The sequence below is a fragment of the Tachypleus tridentatus genome, chromosome 9 (assembly GCF_004210375.1).
Source record: "Tachypleus tridentatus isolate NWPU-2018 chromosome 9, ASM421037v1, whole genome shotgun sequence".
Classification (NCBI taxonomy): domain Eukaryota; kingdom Metazoa; phylum Arthropoda; class Merostomata; order Xiphosura; family Limulidae; genus Tachypleus; species Tachypleus tridentatus.
Genome location: NC_134833.1, coordinates 158434401 through 158461796, shown reverse-complemented (window position 1 = coordinate 158461796; position 27396 = coordinate 158434401). Strand labels below are relative to the sequence as shown.

The window sequence follows — 27396 nt, the reverse complement described above, 5'->3', positions numbered from 1 at the left end:
TTTGACTGGTCGCTGTTGGCAACTAGATAACTGTATCTCTCTGACTGGTCGCTGTTGACAACTAGATAACTGTATCTCTCTGACTGGTCGCTGTTGACAACTAGATAACTGTATCTCTCTGACTGGTCGCTGTTGACAACTAGACAACTGTATCTCTCTGACTGGTCGATGTTGGCAACTAGATGACTGTATCTTTTTCACTGGTCGTTCTTGGCAACTAGATAACTGTATCTCTCTGACTGGTCGTAGTTGGCAAATAGATTACTGTATCTCTCTGACTGGTCGCTGTTGGCAACTAGATAATTGTATCTCTCTGACTGGTCGCTGTTTGCAACTAGATAGCTCTATCTCTCTGACTGGTCGCTGTTGGCAATTACATAACTGTATCTTTTGACTGGTCGCTGTTGGCAACTAGATAGCTCTATCTCTCTGACTGGTCGATGTTGGCAACTAGATAACTGTATCTCTCTGACTGGTCGCTGTTGGCAACTAGATAACTGTATCTCTCTGACTGGTCGTAGTTGGCAAATAGATTACTGTACCTCTTAGAGTTAACTTTTGAAACTAGACGTTTGTACATTTCTTATGACAAATGAATCTTTTCAACAAGATGACTGTATATCTCGAATGAAAACTAAACGACTGTACATCTTTGATGACTAGTGAATAATAGAAACTAGCTGACTGTACTTTTCTGATGGTTCGAAAGGCGTCCTTGTACAGTCAGTGTGTTTGTGTTTTAATCCTCACATAAACCGATCCATACAATCCTCAAAAATATCACCGAGACTGGATCGAATGTGGAATTTTCAATAAATTTGACTTGTGTTTAACTGTTTAAAAATATTTATTCTTAGAAGCAGAATGAAATCTCTTTCATTCATGTCTCGTCATCTGGATTTTTCTCAACCTATTGAATTTTTCCTGGTTATAAACTATCAAACTGTCTTCCAGTTGGATTTTTGTTTCATTATGTAATGCTTGTATAACAACAAGACTGTTTTCTTCCAATACACACTGGAAAATGCGATTTGTGTGTTATTTTTAAGTGTATTTTTATTTGCTAGAGAATGTTTCCGGATGGTCCATAAGATGTATGTCCTTACATTGTGTATGTTTCATAACTTGGAAATGTGAAATTCTATAAAAGTTAGAATTCTTTGTGGGGTTTTTTTTCTGTTGTTTTTCGAGATTGACCAAATTTCATTGCAAGTTTAATATGCGTTTTACAATCTTAAACAAAGTGTTTCTCAAAAGAACGATCTTTGGAACATTCTGGAACAGCAATTAGCAAGTTTCTTTGCTAATTGTATTTCTTTCGTTTCTCATTATGAAATTTATTTTTAATTACGTTTTTTAACCTCTTTGATAGACTTTGATATCCTTTGTAAGTTTGATTCAGTTTTTTTACAAATTCTACATCTAATTGTGTGAAATATTTTGGTTAGTAATAGTATATTAAATTCCTGGAATTATTTCATTTTTTTTAAATTATTTGAAAACGTTTCTTCTCGATCAGTCATCCGTCACACCAAATATGCTCGCCCTTTCAGCCGTGGGGCCATTATCATGTTACAGTCAATCCCACTATTCGTTGGTAAAAGAGTAGCCCAAGAGTCTGTGGTGGGTGATGATGACTAGCTGCCTTCCCTCTAGTCTTACACTGCTAAATTAGGGACGGCTAACCCTTGAGTAGCTTGCGCGAAATTCAAAACAAACTAAACCATTCTTGCTAGGACTGAACTTCCCTGCTATTTCAACTTTATCTCATTATTCAGTTTATGTTTAATTATTTAAAAGTGTTTATTCGAAATCTAATTGATGTTTAATTTTGTTAGGCATATTTCATTACTTGAAAATATTTTTTCGTGGATATTCCGTGAAATGTCCAACAAGTTAGATACTTCTTTCCATTACTTAATATTCAATTATTTCAATCACTTTTCACAGTAGGATAGACATATCTGGGAAGTCTGTTAAGTTGGGTTGTTTCTCTTTAATTATTTGGAGATATTCCTTCGGGAAATTCTCCGTACGTTTCGGTTTGTGTTTTGTTGTTTAAGTTAGATGTTTAAATGTGTTTCTACCTAGATAAACTTTGAAATTTCTTTTAAGTTTCATTACGTAGTTTCTCTTCAATACAATATTAGATCCCTTACTAGTTTGTTTTTATTTCAGATTTTTTTCTCCGGACAGACTTCTAAAATCTCTCCATCTCTTTATCTGTATTCCATTCGGATGTGTATATTTACACTTCACATATCTGTTTGTACTACGAAACTTGGTGAATTCAACTGTCATGATTGTTGCAATTGTTCGCCTACGTAGAATTAGGAATAGAAAGGAAAACAATAAACATTGATCGTTTAACATTTTAACCACCAGGTTGAGCCGTTGTTTCACGTGTAACATTAAGGACCACAAGGGTCTTTTTGGTGCATCTAGACAGACCACCTAGAAAATTAAAATACGCACAGAAAAACTAAAATTCAGTCCTAATTACACAAATATTTATAGTTTTCCCTTAGCCTTCGTTGAATTGACTGCACTCATCACGTCACAATATAATCCGTTGCAAAGACCCACTACTAATCAGTAATGACGAGAAAACCCACTTGTAGAGAAACATGTATGTGTAAAACCGGCTGGTTTGGACTGAGAAAATTTTTATGTAGAGGAGCGAACATCGTTTTGACATGCTTCGGTCATCGTCAAGTTCACAAAGAAAGAAAGAGGTAACTGACCGACAGCTGACCACATGTTTGAAGGTGGTTGTGTAACACTGTAAATCAAATAAATACAACATAACCATAGAAAACACCCAAATACTAAATAAAGAAACAAACATAAACAAACGCAAAATTAAAAAGAATCTTTACTTATACAACAACTCAAACCCAAAATAAACCAATACAAAAGAACACCTTTATAACTATATTAATAAATATAATCAAACATCTAAGCACGCCCTCTACATTCCTACACTCAGTTACACTACCTTGCGATAAAAATAAAACTGTCTTAAAGAAAGATTGTTTTTACTCGTGTTTGATTTAAGGAGACTCACTTTTTTCATATAATACCATTTCTTTATACTTATTCTATAATTAAAACTTCCTCGAATGAATGCACACACCGAGCACGTATTACAAGGTTTGCATTTTGTTAGAGCAAGCACTAGTCTTTTCGAACCACATGCTTCACAGGCAGCGGGGAACACGATGTCCATTTCTCAAATGGTACTAAATCATGGGAAGTTCCTAAGAGGCTGGTTGTATAAGCAAGCAACGGAAATCCGGGGTTTTGAAGTAACTAAGTGCCATGTGTTGAAACAAAAACGAGTCACCTTTTAGTCGCTCTACTCCAAGACAGAAACTAATACATGAAAGAAGAGATTTCTCACTCCAGTCTTAAATATCTGTTCATCTTTATATTGATCTATGCATACACCCACTCATCCATCGATCTGTCTTTTTGTCCATTTACCTCTGTTTCTTTTCATTGTTATGGTTATTGTAACCCATACATTATAATGAGTTTGTTTTCTTGGTTCATTACTAACATTGTGAAGATACTGTACAAAGTAAACAGAGGGCGGGTACATCAGCAGTGAATAACGAGTTTTCAGGAAGACCGCAGTCTCAGATCAGACAGAGAGACCACAGTCTCAGATCAGACAGAGAGACCGCAGTCTCAGATCAGACAGAGAGACCACAGTCTCAGATCAGACAGAGAGACCACAGTCTCAGATCAGACAGAGAGACCACAGTCTTAGATCAGACAGAGAGACCGCAGTCTCAGATCAGACAGAGAGACCACAGTCTCAGATCAGACAGAGAGACCACAGTCTCAGATCAGACAGAGAGACCGCAGTCTCAGATCAGACAGAGAGACCGCAGTCTCAGATCAGACAGAGAGACCACAGTCTCAGATCAGACAGAGAGACCACGATCGCTGGCTCGTAAAAGTGGAATAAGGGGGTGATGAGAGAGGGGGTACGAACCTACACACTCCCCACACACACACGTCTTCACACAACCATAACTAAGAAACTCGAATCTTCTTTAAAAAACGTTCGGCCTTAGTTTCCCACTTAACACAGCCATGTGAAACTCATTAACATATGGAGAAATACCTTCTGAAACATATTAATATCTGCAGGAAGACCATGTGAAACTTATTAATATCTGCAGGAAGACCATGTGAAACTTATTAATATCTGTAGAAATACCATGTGAAACTTATTAATATCTGTAGAAATACCGTGTGAAACTTATTAATATCTGCAGGAAGGCCATGTGAAATGTATTAATATCTGTCGAAATACCGTGTGAAACTTATTAATATCTGCAGGAAGACCATGTGAAACTTATTAATATCTGTAGAAATACCATGTGAAACTTATTAATATCTGTAGAAATACCACGTGAAACTTATTAATATCTGTAGAAATACCGTGTGAAATTTATTAATATCTGTCGAAATACCGTGTGAAACTTATTAATATCTGCAGGAAGACCATATGAAACTTATTAACATCTGAAGGAATACCATGCGAAACTTATTCATATCTGCAGGAAGAGCACGTGAAATTTATTTACATCTGTAGCAATAGCACGTGAAACACTGGTTTCAGGTTGCTTTAGATGCCCCCAGTGGCACAACGATATGTCTAAGTACTCACCCCATCAGAAACTGAGTTTCGATACCCGTCGTGGGCAGAGCACAGATAACCCATTGTGTAACTTTGTGGTTAATTTCAACGAAACTTGCTTTCGTGTTTGTTTCTAAGTCATATAATGGTTTCACTCTAAGTTCTAGCAAAGATCGGCTGTAGGAGGGAGATATTTATTGTTCTGTCAGTTCTAAAATAACTGCACGACTGAACTAGCTGTCGTTCAATCAGTTCTAGCCGTAAGAAGTTCAAGAGAAAACTGACCTGCCATTAGGTCGATCCTACCCGAAAACGTTATACATAACGGGTAAACAGTAAAAGTGAACAATACTAGCCATAAACCCAAGAATAACACGTGCATGACTTACTTAACACTAAGACTAATAACATATAGGCCACTCGATTCCTCACCCGTTTATTACAGGTCTAAAATGGGATTCCTACAATTTCTTGTTTGCCTATCTGTTTTATTGTGACGTGATGTAACAGTCATCAGAGAAAGTGTTCTACACCGTATATTGAGAGACGTTCTACAGGTAGGTAAGTAGCTGTTAGCCCTAAACAAATACCATTCAATAAAGAAAAACTGTTCATCCAGTTAGTTGTTTTAGGCTTTTTGCAGGCCTATAAATAACGTCAACACCAATAAGAGAAAATATATTAAAAATCAGTCTAGTAAAAGAAAGTGAAATATTAGTTGATTTTAAAGAAAAACAAAGTCATATTTTATTTTGTTTAAATTTAACCTACATCGTAGTATTTCCTAATAAATACGACACCTGGTGGTATACCTTGATTGTTAAAAATCAGTCTCGATTACTTTAAAAGCTTGAATAAAATTTTCTTACCTCCTATCTTCGAATGATTCCAACTTCCTCGGCTGAAAATGAAAGTTCGGTTACAAATCTTAACTTCCATCCAGTTAAACAGGAGAAACAGCACCCGGTACATTTTCCTCACGGTGGATAACAAGGCCAGTGCCTGACATCTTTAGCTTTCGTGGGGTACCAAAAAGAATTAATCTCTGGCCATTTGTAACCCACTTTCTCTACTTACATTAGGACTTGCCTCGGGAGGTAAACACACAATTAATGTGCCAGATTTGTCTCTTTCTGGGAAGAGTTCATCTGACGTGGCGGATTTAAGCGAACCGAAAAAGCAGCTAGAAACAGCAGCCCTAACTTCGGTATTGGCCTCACGCACTTTGTGAGAAAGTATCGCGGTGTAGTGATGTGTAGAAGCGAGGAACACTTCAAGTGACGTGACGGTCACGTGGTATATTGTTTCCCACCCATTTTTGTATCCACGAATTAATGCGAAAGAAGAAGAAAAAACCGTCATTACGTGGGTACATCTTATATGAGGAGTCGAGCAACGTTGTTTTATTCACGTACGATTACCTTTAATTAATGATACATGCATCAACTGAACACGTGTTAGACTCACGTTCGGACTTGTACCGTTCACGAGAGCTTAAGACAGATATTATGATGTGTATCTCGCTATCAGTGTGAACACCTGAACAAGTTTAAAGAAATGTTTCACAAATGATTTATCAATTCCAGTGTTCGTCTAGATGGCATAAAACACCTAAAACAAACAACAACAACTCATGTCACGTCAGTGGTACCAATGATAGGTACTATTTCTTCTTTCTATGGGCAACCTTACCGAGATAAAATGTATTATATTTGTTTTCATTTAGCGTCCTTGACCCCAGGAGCTAGTCTGAACTAATAAGTAACTTCACGGTTCACTTTTAACAAAAACAATTAACATTTCAAATAGTCAGAGAACTTAAAGGAAAATACTTCGTTCTCTATCATATGATATGAATATATCTAGGTTGTAAGGACTGCTGTTAATATACGAGTGTAAAAAGCAGGAGACATCGCTTAACAATGGCACATGGAGCTCGTGCCCCGATTCTACTTGCCCAGAAATCTTTTAAGCGCCAAGCGACACCTCTGTTTGCTGTTGCCTCCCAGTGGCACGGTGCTATGTTTACGGACTTCCAACATTAGAAACCTGATTTCGATGCTTGCAGTCAGCAAAGCACAAATTATCTAGCTCTGTGCTTAATTTTAAACAAACAAACTATACTAATAATAAGACCTGCAACTGTTGATCTATCTATATTGTTAATAAGACCTGCTGCTGTTGATCTATCTATATTTATAATAAGACCTGCTGCTGTTGATCTATCTATATTGTTAATAAGACCTGCTGCTGTTGATCTATCTATATTGTTAATAAGACCTGCAACTGTTGATCTATCTATATTGTTAATAAGACCTGCTGCTGTTGATCTATCTATATTGTTAATAACACCTACTGCTGTTGATCTACCTATATTGTTAATAACACCTGCTGCTGTTGATCTACCTATATTGTTAATAAGACCTGCTGCTGTTGATCTACCTATATTGTTAATGAGACCTGCTGCTGTTGATCTATCTATATTGTTAATAAGACCTGCTGCTGTTGATCTATCTATATTGTTAATAATACCTGCTACTGTTGATCTACCTATATTGTTAATAATACCTGCAACTGTTGATCTATCTATATTGTTAATAAGACCTGCTGCTGTTGATCTATCTATATTGTTAATAAGACCTGCTGCTGTTGATCTATCTATATTGTTAATAATACCTGCAACTGTTGATCTATCTATATTGTTAATAAGACCTGCTGCTGTTGATCTATCTATATTGTTAATAACACCTACTGCTGTTGATCTACCTATATTGTTAATAACACCTGCTGCTGTTGATCTACCTATATTGTTAATAAGACCTGCTGCTGTTGATCTACCTATATTGTTAATGAGACCTGCTGCTGTTGATCTATCTATATTGTTAATGAGACCTGCTGCTGTTGATCTATCTATATTGTTAATAAGACCTGCTGCTGTTGATCTATCTATATTGTTAATAATACCTGCTACTATTGATCTACCTATATTGTTAATAAGACCTGCTGCTGTTGATCTATCTATATTTATAATACCTACTGTAAATCTATCTATATTTATAATAATACCTACTGTACATCTACGTATATTTATAATAATACTTGCTTTTGTTAATCTTTCTATATTTATAATACTTACTGTTGTTAATCTATATATATTTATAATAATACTTGCTGTTGTTAATCTATATATATATTTATAATAATACTTGCTGTTGTTAATCTTTATATATTTATAATGATTTACAGTAGGTATTATAATAAATATATAATAATACCTGCTACTGTTGATCTACCTATATTGTTAATAAGACCTGCTGCTGTTGATCTACCTATATTGTTAATAAGACCTGCTGCTGTTGATCTATCTATATTTATAATACCTACTGTAAATCTATCTATATTTATAATAATACCTACTGTACATCTACGTATATTTATAATAATACTTGCTTTTGTTAATCTTTCTATATTTATAATACTTACTGTTATTAATCTATATATATTTATAATAATACTTGCTGTTGTTAATCTATATATATATTTATAATAATACTTGCTGTTGTTAATCTTTATATATTTATAATGATTTACAGTAGGTATTATAATAAATATACATAAATGTTACTACTTGCTGTTGTTAATCTTTATATATTTATAATAATACTTGCTGTTGTTAATCTATATATATTTATAATAAAACATGCTGTTGTTAATCTATATATATTTATAATAAAACATGCTGTTGTTAATCTATATATATTTATAATAAAACATGCTGTTGTTAATCTATATATATTTATAATAATACTTGCTGTTGTTAATCTATATATATTTATAATAATACTTGCTGTTGTTAATCTTTATATATTTATAATGATTTACAGTAGGTATTATAATAAATATACATAAATGTTACTACTTGCTGTTGTTAATCTTTATATATTTATAATGATACTTGCTGTTGTTAATCTATATATACTTGTAATAAAACATGCTGTTGTTAATCTATATATATTTATAATAGTACTTGCTGTTGTTAATCTACATATATCTATAATAATACTTGCTGTTGTTAATCTTTATATATTTATAATGATTTACAGTAGGTATTATAATAAGTATACATAAATGTTACTACTTGCTGTTGTTAATCTTTATATATTTATAATGATACTTGCTGTTGTTAATCTTTCTATATTTATAATACTTGCTGTTGTTAATCTATATATATTTGTAATAAAACATGCTGTTGTTAATCTATATATATTTATAATAGTACTTGCTGTTGTTAATCTACATATATCTATAATAATACTTGCTGTTGTTAATCTTTATATATTTATAATGATTTACAGTAGGTATTATAATAAATATACATAAATGTTACTACTTGCTGTTGTTAATCTTTATATATTTATAATGATACTTGCTGTTGTTAATCTTTCTATATTTATAATACTTGCTGTTGTTAATCTATATATATTTGTAATAAAACATGCTGTTGTTAATCTATATATATTTATAATAATACTTGCTGTTGTTAATCTACATATATTTATAATAATACTTGCTGTTGTTAATCTATATATATTTATAACACACTAGAACAGTAAACACATCACTCATTGATTTCCCCATTTTCTCTTTTCTTCTTTTGTTTCGTGTTTCTGCTACTATTTTAACAAAAAGGCTTAGTCGAAAATTTTCTGAGGTTTTTATAAACTTTCTTTGGCTTATATTTCAAACATTCTATTGTTTCTAAATAACTAGTCATGCTATCTCTCCTTTCAACTTTTAAAATAACTCTGATTTCAGCTATACCACTCTAGCTGACAATAGTGGTGCAGACACAAGCTAGTTATAACAATTTGACCTATATCGGCTGATGACTATGTCAGTCACTTAATCGATGTTTGAACTCCAGCTGAAGAAAGTCATGTTTAATTGAGTCTGTTAGCGAACAGTAAAACCGTCCTTCTACTGTAAAAAATATTGGGTGACAAAAAGAGCCAAAAATTTAAAAAAATCGACCATGGTGATGGCCACTTACCATGTCAAAACTATGATAGTGTATATTGTTACTTATTGTGATTTATCACGGACGAACCTCCAATTTATTATGTAACATATTATCATTTGAAATAGTCTCAACCTGAAATGAATTGAAATTTATATTTAAAAGTTAATTAAATATCGAGATGTATCAAATTTATGATATTTGCCAACAAGATTAATACACATATTTTTTTCTTAACACAAATATATTTTGATATATAAGAATAATATTATTTATAATAACGTTTATTACAAATAGTTATTTCAAATAATGATTGATATATAAAGATTTTACAAACTTACAAACAATGTTGAATCTTCTATCCGATCCTGAATTTTCTTGATATCTTATAGAGGGTTCACGATGAGCGAATTAATTCTAAGCTGATATAAGTGTAATTCATTTAACGGGAAACAGGCTACGTAGCTCCTCGCTGATCAAAAATGAGTTTTGCACAGCTGAAGTTATACAATGTATTCGTAGAAATAGTAACATTCGGAGTTGATTCACTGACGTTAAAGAGGTTGTAATTTACCTGGTCAAGTATCTGCAGTTTCCCGATCAACAAGCTTCTTTCACAGTTGTAACTTTTGAAGTTTATAGTGTACTAACTGTAGCAAACCAACAATATTAAACTGTCTGTTGGCGCGCTAATTTATAAACTTTTCGGACGAGTTACTTGAAAGTTCAGTTGGAAACAACATTTGAAGATGTGCTAGTACTTTCTTAAAACATATATTGTTGATTCTTACACTCGCAAATCTTTTACAAATTTAGGAAATAGGAGGGAATTTCGCAACACACATTTAACAGTATCAGCTACATACATTTCTAAATATATATTTAACTTAAACAAATATCAATATTACATTTATAATAGTAAATCTGATACAATATACAGGTCAGACAGGTTGTTTCGTAGAAGCAAAAACGTTCAAGAAGCTGGAAACTACATAGACTTGATATCACACTTTATGGATGTTAAATATCATTTTAATCGGGAAAGAGCTACAAACTCTTATACATCTGTGCAAAAGTTATAATAATTAAATATCCCGGAAAACTTTTAAAATATAAACTCGACTATGGACAAAGTTCCAAACGACCAAATGCGCTAGAGATCCCCCCTTCATATACACGCGAGCACGCGCACGCTTGTCTTAGGATAAATGTTAAAAGTAAGTTAATTCTGGTTCTTGTATGTACAAATTAGTTCAGTCTCTACTTGATACAAACGACTGATTCTCCTTGTTTTCTTAACGACAACTTTGCAGCTGCAAAATCCGTTTAATTAGGTATTTAAATTAAAAGTTGAGTCTTCGGTTTAAGACCTTCCTTCTTAGTATCATAATCCTAATAAAGATTTATGTTGAAGAAGAATATATATGTAAAAACAGCTCGTTTGGGTTGAGAAAATATTTTTACGTAGAGGAGCGAACAACGTTTATTGGTTTTCTTTCTTTGCTAGAAGAGCGAACAACGTTTATCGACATCACTGATTATGTTTAAGAAGGTTTTGGTTTGGTTTTCTTTCTTTGCTAAATGAAGAGCTAGAAGGTAGCTTTATGTGATATCGTGTCATCTGTGGTAAAGTACAAGCTAGAAGGTAGCTTCATGTGTTATCGTGTCATCTGTGGTAAAGTACAAGCTAGAAGATAGCTTCATGTGATATCGTGTCATCTGTGGTAAAGTACAAGCTAGAAGGTAGCTTCATGTGATATCGTGTCATCTGTGGTAAAGTACAAGCTAGAAGGTAGTAGCTGTCATCTGTGGTAAAGTACAAGTGTTATCGTGTCATCTGTGGTAAAGTACAAGCTAGAAGATAGCTTCATGTGATATCGTGTCATCTGTGGTAAAGTACAAGCTAGAAGGTAGCTTCATGTGATATCGTGTCATCTGTGGTAAAGTACAAGCTAGAAGATAGCTTCATGTGATATCGTGTCATCTGTGGTAAAGTACAAGCCAAAATATAGCTTCATGTGATATCGTGTCATCTGTGGTAAAGTACAAGCCAGAAGGTAGCTTCATGTGATATCGTGTCATCTGTGGTAAAGTACAAGCCAGAAGGTAGCTTCATGTGATATCGTGTCATCTGTGGTAAAGTACAAGCCAGAAGGTAGCTTCATGTGATATCGTGTCATCTGTGGTAAAGTACAAGCCAGAAGGTAGCTTCATGTGATATCGTGTCATCTGGACCAAGATCCGTTATTGATTTTTTTTTTATCTTTCTGTGGACGAACGACAATTATAAAACAGCAGAATCTCAGCTCTGCATTTCGAGTGACTGTGCACGTGACTATCTTAACCACAAGGTGTCACGAACTTGACAACGTTTACAATTAGTGTATAAGGTTAAAGTTTTACAGAGATATTTCAGATTCTAGACTGTCTTTCGAGCTCTTCTAAATCTGTTACTGTATATTGTAACCTTCTTGTGAAACGTTCTTTTCACGAACCGCTGAACTTAACTTACTGTTATAATTGACAGGTTCTCTGTTTAATAGCCACATCTACCAATGTACATTGAACTCAATAAAGCAGATATTCAGAAAAAAATAATAACGTGTGGAGCGTCAGTTCAAACTAGCCATTCATAAACTTTAGTTTTTGTGTGTATAGGTAATTCGTCCATACCATATACATACATAAAGAGAGAAACTGAATTTGAATAATCAAACTATGTATTTGTCAATCATATTTATAAAAACTATACATATGTGCAATCATTAAACATCTGGTCCGCTGTATAATATTGAATAATGAATTTGACGAAATATCATAAAATTCACATACCAAAATTAAATATATGGTAAAGTAAAAAAAACTGAAAAACTATAGATATATATAAACCTTGTTTATTCCAACTACGTATCTGAAGAAAATATTTATACCGATTAAGTATTGTTTATTCCAATCGCTTATTTCCAAATCGTGTTTGTTCCAACTTCTGGTGAAAACAGAAATCACGTACTTTAATTGAACAGTTTGTTAGGTGTACAATATCCAACAATCCACTTGGACAAATGTTGTAACGTTGCTTACATCCCTAAATTAACTTAGGTTGCAATATAATGGAGACAAACGACTCGAACTCTGTAAATATTTCTAAGTTTTGTTTATTCCAGCTACTTAGTTATAAACTTTAAATGTTCCAGACAAATGTTTGTAAATCAGCTTTTCACATACTAGATATTTGTTAATCATTATATTCCAACTAGGTACGGACTTTTATCCAGTTCTTATTTTCATAAGAAGTTATGTCAACTGTTATGAAAGGGTTTCCGATTCTTATCTTCATAAGGAAATATGTTAAGCATCATGAACTAGACGTCAGTTCTTAACTCCGCACGGAGTTATATTAAATAACACAAACCTAACAACACCTCTCACCTGAACAACAGTTCCGGAGTCGGTCAGAATATATGTTACGTCGGAAAGATCTTGAGTTTGTCAACAGTTGTGTTACTGGAGAAAAGTTTTTAAGTTTCTCAAGAGTTATGTTACTGGTATTATGTTACGGAATCTTTCCCAATACACATTTAACAAAATAAGTTACGTGCATTTCTAAATATATATTTAACTTACACAAACATCGATATTAAAATAAATATATAATAGCAAATCCGTTACTTCTCCTTCTTTAGAGGTGAAGGGTGATATGGATGTGGGACGTTGTAGGCTTCAACACCCACATCTCGCTCTCCTAATTTATATTTTTATATCTATTATTTCTATTGATATTCTTTTACTTTACTTTATTTCTTTATGTGAGATTAGAGAATGAAAGTTAAGACTGATAGACAGTGTATCCCCACTACAATGTGGGTTCTAGTTCCACAGACACCTCCAAAACGCAGGGTACATTTTAGATCCCACGGTATAGCTTGTACCTTGGAATTCTTTCAATTAGTGCAGCTTTTTTTGTTTTTTTATTTTTAGTTTATTTTTATTTCGACTTGTTTTCGATTATAACAAAATAATATGTATAAACATTGATAAGAATACGCTCAATATAATACATTGTCAAAGAATTATACAACTTCAATAATTATGACATCATATAACCCAATGATTACAAATAACCTTACGATAATAAAATTACATAGTACGTGAAAGTGCTTAAACCTAAATGTTATTTTTGGTAAAGGCCCAACACAATCAATAATCACACGATTGAGGGGTTAATCGAAAGAAGGAATAAGTTTCAAAGGGGCAACAGGAATTTTTATTTCTCAATGAAATGAAATGTATGACAAATTTTGACAAATATTTGGCCACGAAAAGAAATGTCTCATAATTTTGCCACACATCTTATTGATACCTAAATGACTTCACATGGGCAACTTTCAGTATTTAATAATGATATACTTTCTAATTAAGAACTTGATAAACTACGGTTCAATCCTCTGAAGATGACACATCTGTTGGTCTCCATTTTCTCATCATGACGCCATTTTTGAAAAATAACCATATAGAATTTTCTCAAGTTCATCTTTTGGAAGTGCTTATTAAATAGTTTTGAGATATTTGGGTCCTCTTCTTGCTCGACGACCAGTTTACTTCTAGCAAACGAAACCTCACCAGTTGAACCAGATCTCTCATGTCCATCATTGTCACTCATCAAAAAATTGTCATCACAATAATTATTGACAAGATCTCCATCTGGTGAAACAATATGTCTGAGACAAATCTATAATATCGTCCTCTGAACAAGTGTCTATCATTTATCTTTGGCTTAATTTCTTAGCCTAAACTCAAGTGACACAAGTAAAGGAAACTCTTCTGGAATCTCCTCAACAAATAAAACAATGGTCGGCTCGCTAACCATTTTGAGTTTGGAAACTTTTCCCCACATCCAAAAAGTTTCCTAACAGTAATGATATACCCTTAATTTGGCAAAGTAAATCTTACTCCAATTACAAATGGTCCCGAAACTAAGTTTGATATTAAATAAACGTTATGAAGAGTCACTCTCAATGCTCTGAGAAATGACAGAAGTATAAGTGGCAGGACCGAATCTGAAGGCAATAGGCCTTCAAACAACAATGATTGAGTCACCTCAGTATCACCTAAAATACGTATGAATATAGTACATGTATTAGCAGTGTCATTTGTCAAAGACACAGAACCAACACACACACAAAGTATAAATTCCTCCGTAACGACATCAGTCTTTTTATCAGAGGTCAAATCAACAACATCGAGTGGTCTCGTGAAAGTAAGTCCATATGTGGACACAAACACACTGTGTGTTGCTTTGTTTTCTTTTTCTTTTTCAAACACCAACAAACGGGCATAAAATAACCAGTTCTTTTTTACAAGAATGGCAGATAGACCTTGATGGTTTTGATGAAATTTCTTTTCATTCAAGTAAATTTTGATGTCGCCACTTGTACAATGTTTCAATTCCTTAATTAGACATAATTGTCTCAATTTGTCGAAAGTGTCACCAATATGCATAGAATCACACCATCGATCAAAATAAACCTCTTGTTCATAGACGAATTCCATATAAGTTTAACTATCTTGTTAGCCTCGAAACTTATGGTGATAAGCCTATAATACAAACTCGTATGCTCTGAGGATAGCTGCTTTAACTTTATCATTATCTGTACAATCTTCTAGACACAAGCTTCTTCTGCTTTATCATTTAAAACACCTTGTAATAATTATGACCACTTTTTGGTGGTCATTACGAAGTATTTATCAACTTTATTTTCATTAAATTTTGTTACTTTTGGTCAATAGGATTCAGTTTAGTTTCCATTTCTTTAAGCCTACTTTCTTTGTCTGCTTCAATACGAACTTATTCGGCCTCGAGATGTTTACTTTCTCTCTCAGCTTCGATGCGAGTTTGTTCTTTTTCTTTTTCGGCTTCGATACGAGCTTGCTCAAGATAACATTGTTTGAGTTTTATCAGAATTTCTATATATCTTTATCGCTCAACTCTGATTGGCTAGTGGAGACACTAGCTTCCTCAGACAACAAATCATCATTGGTTAATATTTCAACAATATACTCTTTAGTTCTTTTTTGTTATTAATTAATTTCTTGACTTTTACTTCCAGAAACAGTTTTAAACAATTCACTTTTGTTATACTTTTCTACTTGTTTGAGGGTGGCTGATACAAGAAAACTTTGAAAATCAAACATGATAAAACCTTGTTAGGGCTGATAGATATAAATTGAATTAAGATTTGACTTTTAATTTAGAACATAATTTGTCTCTGCTTCAGATCTCGGACACGGGCCCCTAACTTATTAAGTTACATCTTGGGCCCGGCATGGCCAAGCGTGTTAAGGCGTTCGACTCGTAATCCGAGGGTCGCGAGTTTGAATCCTGGTCGCACCAAACATGCTCGCCCTTTCAGCCGTGGGGGCGTTATAATGTTACGGTCAATCCCACTATTCGTTGGTAAAAGAGTAGCCCAAGAGTTGGCGGTGGGTGGTGATGACTAGCTGCCTTCCCTCTTGTCTTACACTGCTAAATTAGGGACGGCTAGCACAGATAGCCCTCGAGTTGCTTTGTGCGAAATTCAAACAAAACAAAACAAGCAAGACACATTTAACAGTATAAGTTACATGCATTTCTAAATATAAATTTAACTTACACAGACGTCGACATTAAAATAAATATATAATCGTTACACTTTGAGGAAAGCTCTTAAGTTTGTCAACAGTTATGTTACTGACGAAACGTTCTTACTTTTGTTATATACCATATTACTGGAAAAGAGTTATTAAGTGTGTCAAGAATTATGTATCATGGTTAAAATTTCTCAACTCAGGCAGAAGTTATGTGAAACTATAGCTCTGACTTTTGCCAGAAGCTGTTTTGCGTGTCATGAAATGGACACTAGTTCTTAATGTCATTAGAAGCTATGTTGAACAACGTGAACTTGTCAGCATTTCTTGAACTCTTCTAAAGTTATGTGAAGATGTGAATAGCAGTACTTAATATCGTTAGTTTAACTTCGACAGGAGCTATGTTACATATCCTGAACTGGTATTAACTTCTACAGGAGCTATGTTACACATCCTGAACTGGTATTAACTTCTACAGGAGCTATGTAATATATCATTAACTGGTATTAGCTTCCACATGAGCTATGTCATATATCATTAACTGGTATTAACTTCTACAGGAGCTATGTTACATGTCCTGAACTGGTATTAACTTCTACAGGAGCTATGTTACATATCCTGAACTGGTATTAACTTTGACAGGAGCTATGTTACATATCCTGAACTGGTGTTAACTTTTACAGGAGGTATGTTACATATCCTGAACTGGTATTAACTTCTACAGGAGCTATGTAATATATCATGAACTGGTATTAAATTCTACAGGAGCTCTGTCATATATCATGAACTGGTATTAACTTCGACTAAACACCTTAAAGGTACACCAATGGTCACCAATGCGAGATATTCCCATATACTTACTGGTGTAGCTCTAAGGAGAAATGTAAACTTATGTCCTATTCTTCGTCAGAAATACCAGAAGAGGCACGTGAAATTCTTGATGATTGGATAATTTCTTACCACCGTTATCCTGTGATAAACATTACATTCTTTATTTGGTGGAAAAACAAGTGTAATTCTAACGATTAACGTTTCATCCTGGTGTTTCCGAGAATTCATTATCGCGTATGTTAATCTCACGCATTTTATTTTAATACGACAAATCTAGATATGCAAGTTAAAAAGATTTTTTTCGGCTCTTTTCTCTCATATTTATTTCAGTTTGAACAAAGAATTTTGTTTTCGAGCTCACATACATGGCTGCGGTTCCAGAAAAGCATGAAGAAAAAATTGTTTTCAGTTTCCTAAAGTTTTTAAACTATTGATTCTAGAAGCATCTCAAGCACGCGTTAGCTTGATGACGTTTCGTCTTCTAATAATCTCGTGCTATAGATGAACTGTTGAATAACTTCATTGTACTGATTAAAGCAATATAATTGGATTAATATCCCGGTCATTGTAACATTAAAGCTAACGTAGCTCCTTATGTAAGACCCTGAGACTAGTTCAAGACAGTTAACATACCCATTTATTAAAACAACAACTGAAGACCAGTTTAAGACAGTTAATATACCTATTTATTAAAACAACAACTGAAGACCAGTTCAAGACAGTTAACATACCTATTCATTAAAACAACTACTGAAGACCAGTGAAAACACTGGACTGTGTTCTGTCCAGAACTTTGGTACATTCATTCTAACCACTGGACTGTGTTCTGTCCAGAACTTTGGTACATTCATTCTAAACACTGGACTGTGTTCTGTCCAGAACTTTGGTACATTCATTCTAAACACTGGATTGTGTTCTGTCCAGAACTTTGGTACATTCATTCTAAACACCAGACTGTGTTCTGTCCAGAACTTTGGTACATTCATTCTAAACACTGGACTGTGTTCTGTCTAGAACTTTGATACATTTGGTCTAAGCCCAGCATGGCCAGGTGGTTAAGGTACTCGACTCGTAATTCGAGGGTCGCGGGTTTGAATCCCCGTCACACCAAACATTCTCGCCCTTTCAGCCGCGGGGGCGTTATAACGTTAAGTCAATCCCACTATTTGTTTGTAAAAGAGTAGCCCAAGAGCTGGCGGTGGGTGGTGATGACTGACTGCCTTCTCTCTAGTCTGACACTGCTAAATTAGGGACGGCTAGCGCAGATAGCCCTCGCGTAACTTTGCGCGAAATTAAAAAAAAAAACAAATCATTGGATCTATCATCTATTTAGAGCTTACATTGGTTTAACTTAATACATTTGTGGTCTATGTTCTATTTATGAACTACACTTAAATATATCTTTTTTTTTTTATTGCAAGTTTGGTCTAGGTTCTCCTCAAAGAGTCCTTATTGTAGTTGGGTTGTTTAATGCATACTGTGGTCAAAGTTATATTTAGAAAATCCATACATTCGTTTTGCTGATTAATACATAGTCTTGTATTAGTTGTATTTAAAACAAATATATTTATTCGTTTCGTTGGTTAATACGAAGATTGTTCTAAGTTTTATTTACAAGTATCATGTATTTGTTTTGTTGGTTAATACAGAGCCCGGAATAATTTCTCTTTAAAGAATCTGTGACTTCTTTGTTTGTTAATATAGAAAGTTTACTGTGTTCTGTTTAGAAAAGTTCGGTTTCTGCTCATTATAAAACTGAATAACATTTCCTAAAATTGCACTAGGAGGCAAAAATATAGTGAATAGTTTTCCCTATAAATAAATAAACTTATCATTCCAATACTAAGTTTCTTTATTACATGCGGTTATATAATGTGAAAAGTTGAATAGAGACCAATGACGATTTTTCGTTGATTCGCATAAACAGTTTGTAAGGTGTTTTTTTTCCCATAGTGATAATAAAAAACAATCACACCAATTGTTGTTTAATAGTTTTCTCTATATCTGCACTACAAATTGCTGACTGACTGCCTCAGAGAGTGGAGACGATGAGGCCTAATTGCACGATATATCATCAGAGGGTGCTGGCGTCATGCAATAACTTCATCAGAGAGGGCGTGTTGTTAGAACGCCATGACAGGTGAGCATCATATCATAGTTTCATTAGGGTATCTTGCTAGGCCACCATAACATTCAGACACGATGTCAGAGACAATGATGTCCACGAAGTGGGTGGACGTGTTTGAACATGACTAGATTTAATTCAGTCAGTATAAAACACTAATTCATTAGTTGTATTCTTAATTATACTTCTTGGCTATTTATTTGTAAATCGTCCTTAAAAGGACGGTTATATAAATATCGCTAATTTGACTTTATACCATCATTATAACTTGACAAAATATTTCATTTTACACATGATACTTTAGAGTTTTACTATACATGTGTTTTACAGAAGCGGGTGGTTTTTATTTACTCCACACACATAATTACATCATCAACGTCTAAATTTACTTATATTACAAGTAAAACCATTATTTTAACATCACTCGTACAATCAGTACGATTTTAAAATATCTGTTATTTCACTTTCACAAGTCTATTACAACATACGTATTATCAACAATTTGAATGAGCCTAATTCAATTTCTTACCATTGAAAAGTATTAACAAAATGACTTACTGTTTATCTAATCATATTCTCTTAAAATTTCATAAAACATTGAAACTGTCCTAACCCTAAAACACTATTAGAACATATCACACACATACAATCTGTCCTAACCCTAAAACACTATTGGAACATATCACACACATACAATCTGTCCTAACCCTAAAACACTATTAGAACATATCACACACATACAATCTGTCCTAACCCTAAAACACCATTAAAACATATCACACACATACAATCTGTCCTAACCCTAAAACACCATTAAAACATATCACACACATACAATCTGTCCTAACCCTAAAACACTATTGGAACATATCACACACATACAATCTGTCCTAACCCTAAAACACTATTAGAACATATCACACACATACAATCTGTCCTAACCCTAAAACACCATTAAAACATATCACACACATACAACCCATACAATCCGTCCTAACCCTAAAACACCATTAAAACATATCACACACATACAATCTAGACATTGACATTAAGCTAACTAAACTTTGACTGTTAGGAAATGAATGTTCTTCACATAAGCACACACGCATTCAGATCGTAATGGTCGATGGCTCACAATTACCTTTTATTGAGAAGAAAGGGGCTGTTTTTTTTTTACTCAAAGCCGCTGACCAGCTCGACAAACTTCAATTTCAGCCTATGTACGTCACACAGTTTTACTATAAGAATAAGCTGAAAACTTGTATTAAAATAAGACAATTATAGTTATGCGTTTACATTATAATTAAAATACCAAATTATCTTTTCAAACTCTACATAAATTTAATGTTAGCTTTATATAATACTAAATGTGCATTAACACACTTCAGTTTGATTTGTTTTCAATTTCGCGCAAAGCTACACGAGAACTGTTTGCGCTAGCCGTTCCTACTATAGCAGTGTAAGACTAGAGGGAAGGTAGCTAGTCATCACCACCCACTGACAACTCTTGAGCTACTCTTTTATCAATGAATAGTGGGAATTACCATCACATTATAACGCCCCCAAGCCTGAGAGGGCGGGCATGTTTGGTGTGACGGAGATTAGAACCCGCGACCCTCAGATTACGAGTGGGATGCCTTAATCCACCTGGCCATGCCGGGCAAACTGTTACAAACAAATACAGTTCATGTAGTCATAACATGCTCTATCCATGTTACAGTTGAGATAACCTACACGTGACTCAGCAGACAAAAACAAGGCTCGTGCAGACGGGTTTATTACACGTATCGATGTAGCATTTAAACAAATACAGTTACTGACATTTTACTTTTGAAAGGTACAAACAAAGTTGTATGTACGTGGAGAAGAAAAGAGGAAGTCTGCGTGTGAAAAAACAGACTAAATCTTATTTAGGAATAAATTTTGTAGCTAATTCCATAGAATCAGTTAACATTGAGTTTAGGAACAGACCAGCTAGAGTACAAACCCTTTAAAGGAACAGACCAACTATAATGCAGACACTTTACAGGAACAGACCAGCTAGAGTAAAAACCCTTTACAGGAACAGACTAGAAGACAAACATTTTCCAGGAACAGACCAATTAGAGTACAAACCCTTTACAGGAACAGACCAGCTATAATACAAACACTTTACAGGAACAGACCAGCTAGAGTACAAACCCTTTACAGGAACAGACCAGCTAGAAGACAAACATTTTCCAGAAACAGACCAATTAGAGTACAAACCCTTTACAGGAACAGACCAACTATAATGCAGACACTTTACAGGAACAGAACAACTATAATGCAGACACTTTACTGGAACAGACCAGCTAGAGTACAAACCCTCTACAGGAACAGACCAGCTAGAAGACAAACACTTTCCAGGAACAGACCAATTAGAGTACAAACCCTCTACAGGAACAAACCAACTATAATGTAGACACTTTACAGGAACATACCAGCTAGAAGTCAAACACTTTCTAGGAACAGACCAACTGGAGTGCAAACACTTTAAAGAAATAGACCAGCTAGAAGACAAACACTTTCCAGGACCAGCTAGAAGACAAACACTTTCCAGGAACAGACTAATTGGAGTACAAACACTTTACAGGAACAGACCAGCTAGAAGACAAACACTTTCCAGGAACAGACTAATTGGAGTACAAACACTTTACAGGAACAGACCAATTATAATGGAGACACTTCAGCTACGTAAGCCGACTACAATACAAATACTTTGCATCTACAGGCTCTGTTTCAAGATATCTGTAAGTAGTTAAGCCTATTCCTATCTCACTACCATGGTCTGCTTATTTCTACTCGCTGACTGCCTCTCAGTGGCACAGCAGTGTACCTGCGGACTTACAACACAAAAACTGGATTTCGGTACTCATGATGGGCGGAGCACAGATAGCCTGTTGTGTAACATTGTTCATAACTACAAAGGAAAAAGGTCATCATTGGTCAAGATTAAAGTTATTTTAGATAATGAAGAGTTTCCGAACTCATTGGCTGGGATCGTCACAATGTATGAAAGGGTTTTGACTTGGAAAATTCATCATATTTTATTTGTTAATTTAGTTAGTTTATAATAATTCACTAAATTAATATTTAACAAAAGTTGGAGACTTCCATCTTCTATAAAGCCTCAATGTGCAGTTTGATACTGAGCTGACTACCCAACACCACTCGGAATAATCCTAAGTGATCATATCCACTATTAGGTCAACACTAGAAGCATTAAACTCAACGTATGGTACAGCTACGAGCAGTTTTGCTTATCTTTTGTATAACCAGGGACACTTTTTTTGGACTGTGGTATTACTAAAGAAAGGTCTGTGTCGCTGTGGTATAGCTATGGAAAATACTGTGTGGCTGTGATATGCCACGACAGAGTTCTGTATGGTTATGGTACAAGCACAGAAGGTTCTTTATAGTTGTTATATAAACAAGTAAAGTAAAACAACACTACTGGTAATCTATTTACATTTTTATAACACATCTTTCCTTATTGCTTGTTATATTTCTCTCTTCCCACATAAAATATTCCTACAAGAATGTGCCCCTCGTAGATTCTCATGTGGGAACCCCTATTTGTTTTTTTTTAATAGTCGAAGTTTAACTTGATAGAATGTCAATGTACTCTAAAACGACACAATGTCCAGCCTTTGTGCTTTTTGTCACACCTACTTTCTGTTTTCCTTCTATGAACTCTGTTTTCTAGTAATGTTTAATTTTTGTGGCTTGTATTCCTAAACCATTTTAAGACATACTTTAGTTGTTCATGTATTTTTACTTTATTTCCTCAGTACACTGGTATATGTAAGTGAGATTATAAAGGTGTTATACTGACGTCAAAACGAAGCGCGTGATACATTGTTTAAGCATCCATACTGGCTTGCAACATTGTGTTATGTGACGCTGTTAAGTCATCTCAAGAAACAATGTAAATAAAGACAGGTGTATTGAGAAATTAAACATTCTTCGGCCCCTCTTTCTCAGCTGATCATTGAACTAAAAACATGTGAAGCTTGCATTTATATAAATTACCGTTTATTGTCAGAAAGGAATGTTTGACATCCAATATGGCGGCATTGAAAGAAACAGGAAGTTCCCTTACGTCACGTGCAAGACACTTGTCAGTTTTGCTGTTTGTTAAGAAAGAAAAACAGGAACAGGCCTTTAAGGCAGGATGCTGTCTCAGATAGTTTGACAAGTTGGATTATTCACTGTTAATGGTACTGTGGAAGACAATGTTAGCCCGATGGAGATATGAACTTACTGCCTTCAATAATCAGAAACACAAGCATTGATCGTAGTTTTTTTTTTTTCAGTTTAAAACGAAAATCGATGCATACCGTGCAACTCTGCACAATAAATGTGGTACTTCTTTACTTGAACAAGAAAAAAATGTCTTGTCAACCCAGAAAACAAACTGGGTAAACTACGAGAATAGGATGTGACAAGGAAGTAATTCTTCAAGGAATCAGACCAGTGGATTATAAAATTTATATTATTTGTCATTATCTCAGACTTTATGAATCTGTTATGACGAGAAAAGTAAATCATGAATAAAACACTAAAAAAACACGATTATATCATGTTTCTGACATCATTCATGTTTTCTTCATGATTCCACTTTCCAGACCATAACTGTTTTAACACCATTTCTTAGACATTCAACATTTAAAACTTTATTTGCTGTTTTAAGTTTTACGAATTTAAAATATTGGTTGTTTAGTCAAATAGTGTGTTTGTGTTTTCTTACCGTAAAGGTTTTTTGTTGTTTGTTTTTTTTTATTTCGCGCAAAGCTACTCGAGGGCTATCTGCGCTAACCGTCCATAATTTACCAGTGTAAGACTAGAGGGAAGGCAGCTAGTCATCATCACCCACTGATAACTCTTGGGCTACTCTTTTACCAACGAATAGTGGGATTGACCGTCACATTATAACGCCACTACGGCTGAAAGGGCGAGCATATTTGATGCGACGGGGATTCGAACCCGCGACCCTCAGATTACGAGTCGCACGCAAAAAAGAAAAATACGTTAAATTTAAAATGTGGTCATTAGCAATAGTTTCAATAGATCATTATACACAGGGCATTGTGGGAAAGATTCTGTTTTTAAAAGAGACGTTACTTGAACAACAAATATAAATACTTTATTCACTTTCATTTAAACGTTTTATTGTTTTTATATCAGCAATTTAATGGTATATTTATCTTCTGAATACACTGTATTTTCACTGAACTATGTTATACAGAAATACGTTGTAGTTATTAAGGACCAGTATTAATAAATTTTGTATTCCAGAAATACCTTGTGGTCCTTAGTTACCTACAGTAGCTGAACCTCGATATATAAGAATGTTATTAGGTTGTTAATGACCAGTAATAACTGAACCTATATGTAGAGATATGTCATAGAGTTATTAGTGACCTATAATTGTTGAAACTTGTTACACAGAGTATCATGTCGTTATTAGTAACCAGTAATACTTGAACCTAGTTATACAGAAATATGTTTTAATTAGTGAGCAATAATAGCTGAACCTAAATGTACAGAAATGTCATGTGGTTATTAGCGACAAGTAATAGCTGATCCGAGGTATTCGGAAACATCACGTGCTTATCAGTGACGAATTATACCTGAATTGAAATATGAAGAAATTTTGTTAGATTATTAGGGACCAAAAATAGCTGAATCTAGATATACAGAGATTTCTCGTGGTTATTAATGGCCTATAACGTGTGACCACTAATTAGCGAATGGTAGCCATTTTTAATTACGTCTTTTCTCTGTTTCTTTATGTACTTGAAGGTACTCGCTTCTTGTAGTTTGTGACAGATCCAAATATTGAACATAATCCAAATGAGTTCTAATTGCTAGATCACTCTGTTTAGATATTCGAAGTTAACTCGAATCCACAAATAAGTCTTTTATCACTGACCTCCATGTTGCATGTTTACAATATACTGCAATCCCAAATGTGCTTCCATTCTGTTTCAGTCGACCAAACATTACTAGAAATACACCCCATTGTTAATACTTAACGAACCATAAATGACATATTTTTAACATTACATTTTCAATTTGTTTAAGATATTCTTGAATTATTTCGCAAGCTTTACATATGCATGTTAGATAACACGTACGACACCCACTGAAACAGCTGCCAATTAAAAAACCGTATCACCTCCAGACATTTCTCGTTTTAACATTGATTGGTTGAGACAATTTTATTTGATTATTACGATTTGTAGGAAATCAATGAACATACTTATTAAAAAGTGGAACTTGGTTTCTAACTTAAGAAAGTCACTGTATAGACTGTTCTCTTTTTTTTCTCCTGTTACCACAATGAGCGTGTAACGTTTGACTTTATTATTTTTTAAGAATCTGTTTATATATTTATACGTACATCGTCATTAAATGTGGATGTGTGATATTCGAAAATAACATATAAATATTTATTAATATTAATTTTATGAATAAAAGCTTTTATTCATAAAACCTCCTAGATTTTAAGAGCCCCTGGTGGTATTTAAAGTTCAAAAACGTTGTCTGTTACAGTAGTAAAATTATACCCACGTGAGAGAAGGAATAGACGTTCCTCACTTTTTATTTAGTTAGTGGTAACAATGTTCAATATCTGGATCTATTTTTTTAATGTGATACCTTCCATAGCTTCTCATAAAAGAAAGTGATCATATCTGGTTTCGTTTCTCACCTGCTTCTCAAAATAAGAACAACAAAAAATGAAATTTATCTTTAATATCTCTCTTAATATTGACATTTTGATTTTATAAACAAAATCGAATTCTTTAAGTTATACTTGGTTGATTCTTAGGCTGTTTTGTTACTTGCGATTTTAAGACAACGTGACTCAAAGAAAGGTTTACAAATGACGAAGTATAGAATGTAAATATGGTTTTATAACTTTCTTAAGGTATTTCATACGGCCTGAACAACTGGAAAGCATTGATAAAATTGAATGAACAGTAAATAAGTCTAAGTTTTTTTTACATGGTCTAACTCAATTAATCCTTATCATAAACTATATATATGTCTTCTAAAACAATAACATTAATTGTGTTAAATTTCTTTATAAAGATAACTAGATACAAGTACAATAGTAATAAGCAAAGCTTGTGAAATTTTTTTATCAGAGCCTAAATGTGTGTTCTCTGGAGCTGGTCGACAGACTTAAAAGTGTATTCTTTAAATTTCTGTGAAAATATAAAAAGTGAGTAGGGTATTTCCTTCATGATATATAAGAGGTCGAACTGTCACGTGCAGTTAATTAATCCATTTTGATATATTGGATTGGACTGGACAGCCAAAGGACGAAGTTAAATTTTGACACAAATTCCTATGTGAACTTGTTGTGGATCGAATAGTCAAAGAGCCATGGGTAATTTATTTGATTGAAATGACGAAGTGTTTGGTTGGTGTTTGTTTATTAGACATACTGAAAATGCTTAATGTTAAGGTTTCACACTGGTGGACTAGAGTACTGTATACAGTCAACTGTCGAATGATATATTAATCAGTGGTAGATTAGAGCACTGTGTTCAGTCAACTGTTGGGTGATGGATTCATCAGTGGTGGAATAGAGCACTGTGGCCAGTGAACTGTTGGATGGAGGAGTTCATCAGTGGTGCACTCGAGCACTTTGGTCAGTGAACTGTTGAATGATGGGTTCATCAGTGGTGGACCAGTACAATATGGCCAGTGAACTGTTGAATGGTAGGTTCATCAGTAAGTAATGCACTCGAGCAATGTGGCCAGTAAACTGTTGAATGATGGGTTCATCAGTGGTGGACCAGTACAATGTGGCCAGTGAACTGTTGGATGGTGGGTTCATCAGTAAGTAATGCACTCGAGCACTGTGGTCAGTGAGTTCATCAGTGGTGTTGGATGTTGGAGTTCATCAGTTCACTCGAGCACTGTGGTCACTGAGCTGTTTGATGTTAGGTTCATCAGTGGTGCACTCGAGCACCGTGGTCAGTGAGCTGTTGGATGTTAGGTTCATCAGTGGTGGACCAGAACACAGTGACTGCACTGTGGGAATCAACTGTTGGTTCATCAGTGGTGGACCAGAACACAGTGACAGTGAACTGTTGGATGATAAGTTCA

The 27396-nt window shown here is 34.3% G+C and overlaps 1 protein-coding gene across 3 annotated transcripts in view; it reads right to left on the bottom strand.

Annotated features, from left to right (window-relative positions):
• Positions 1 to 5923, bottom strand: part of LOC143226781 (muscarinic acetylcholine receptor DM1-like) — a 37405-nt gene extending 31482 nt beyond the window's left edge. For 2 of the 3 annotated variants that reach the window (XM_076458188.1, XM_076458190.1), the window contains exon 1: positions 5524 to 5922. The gene's annotated coding sequence lies outside the window, so the exon portion shown is untranslated. Of the gene's footprint in view, positions 1 to 5523 lie in introns of all 3 variants that reach the window. The other variant, XM_076458191.1, reaches the window with a different exon arrangement.
• Between the last annotated feature and the right edge of the window lie 21473 nt (positions 5924 to 27396).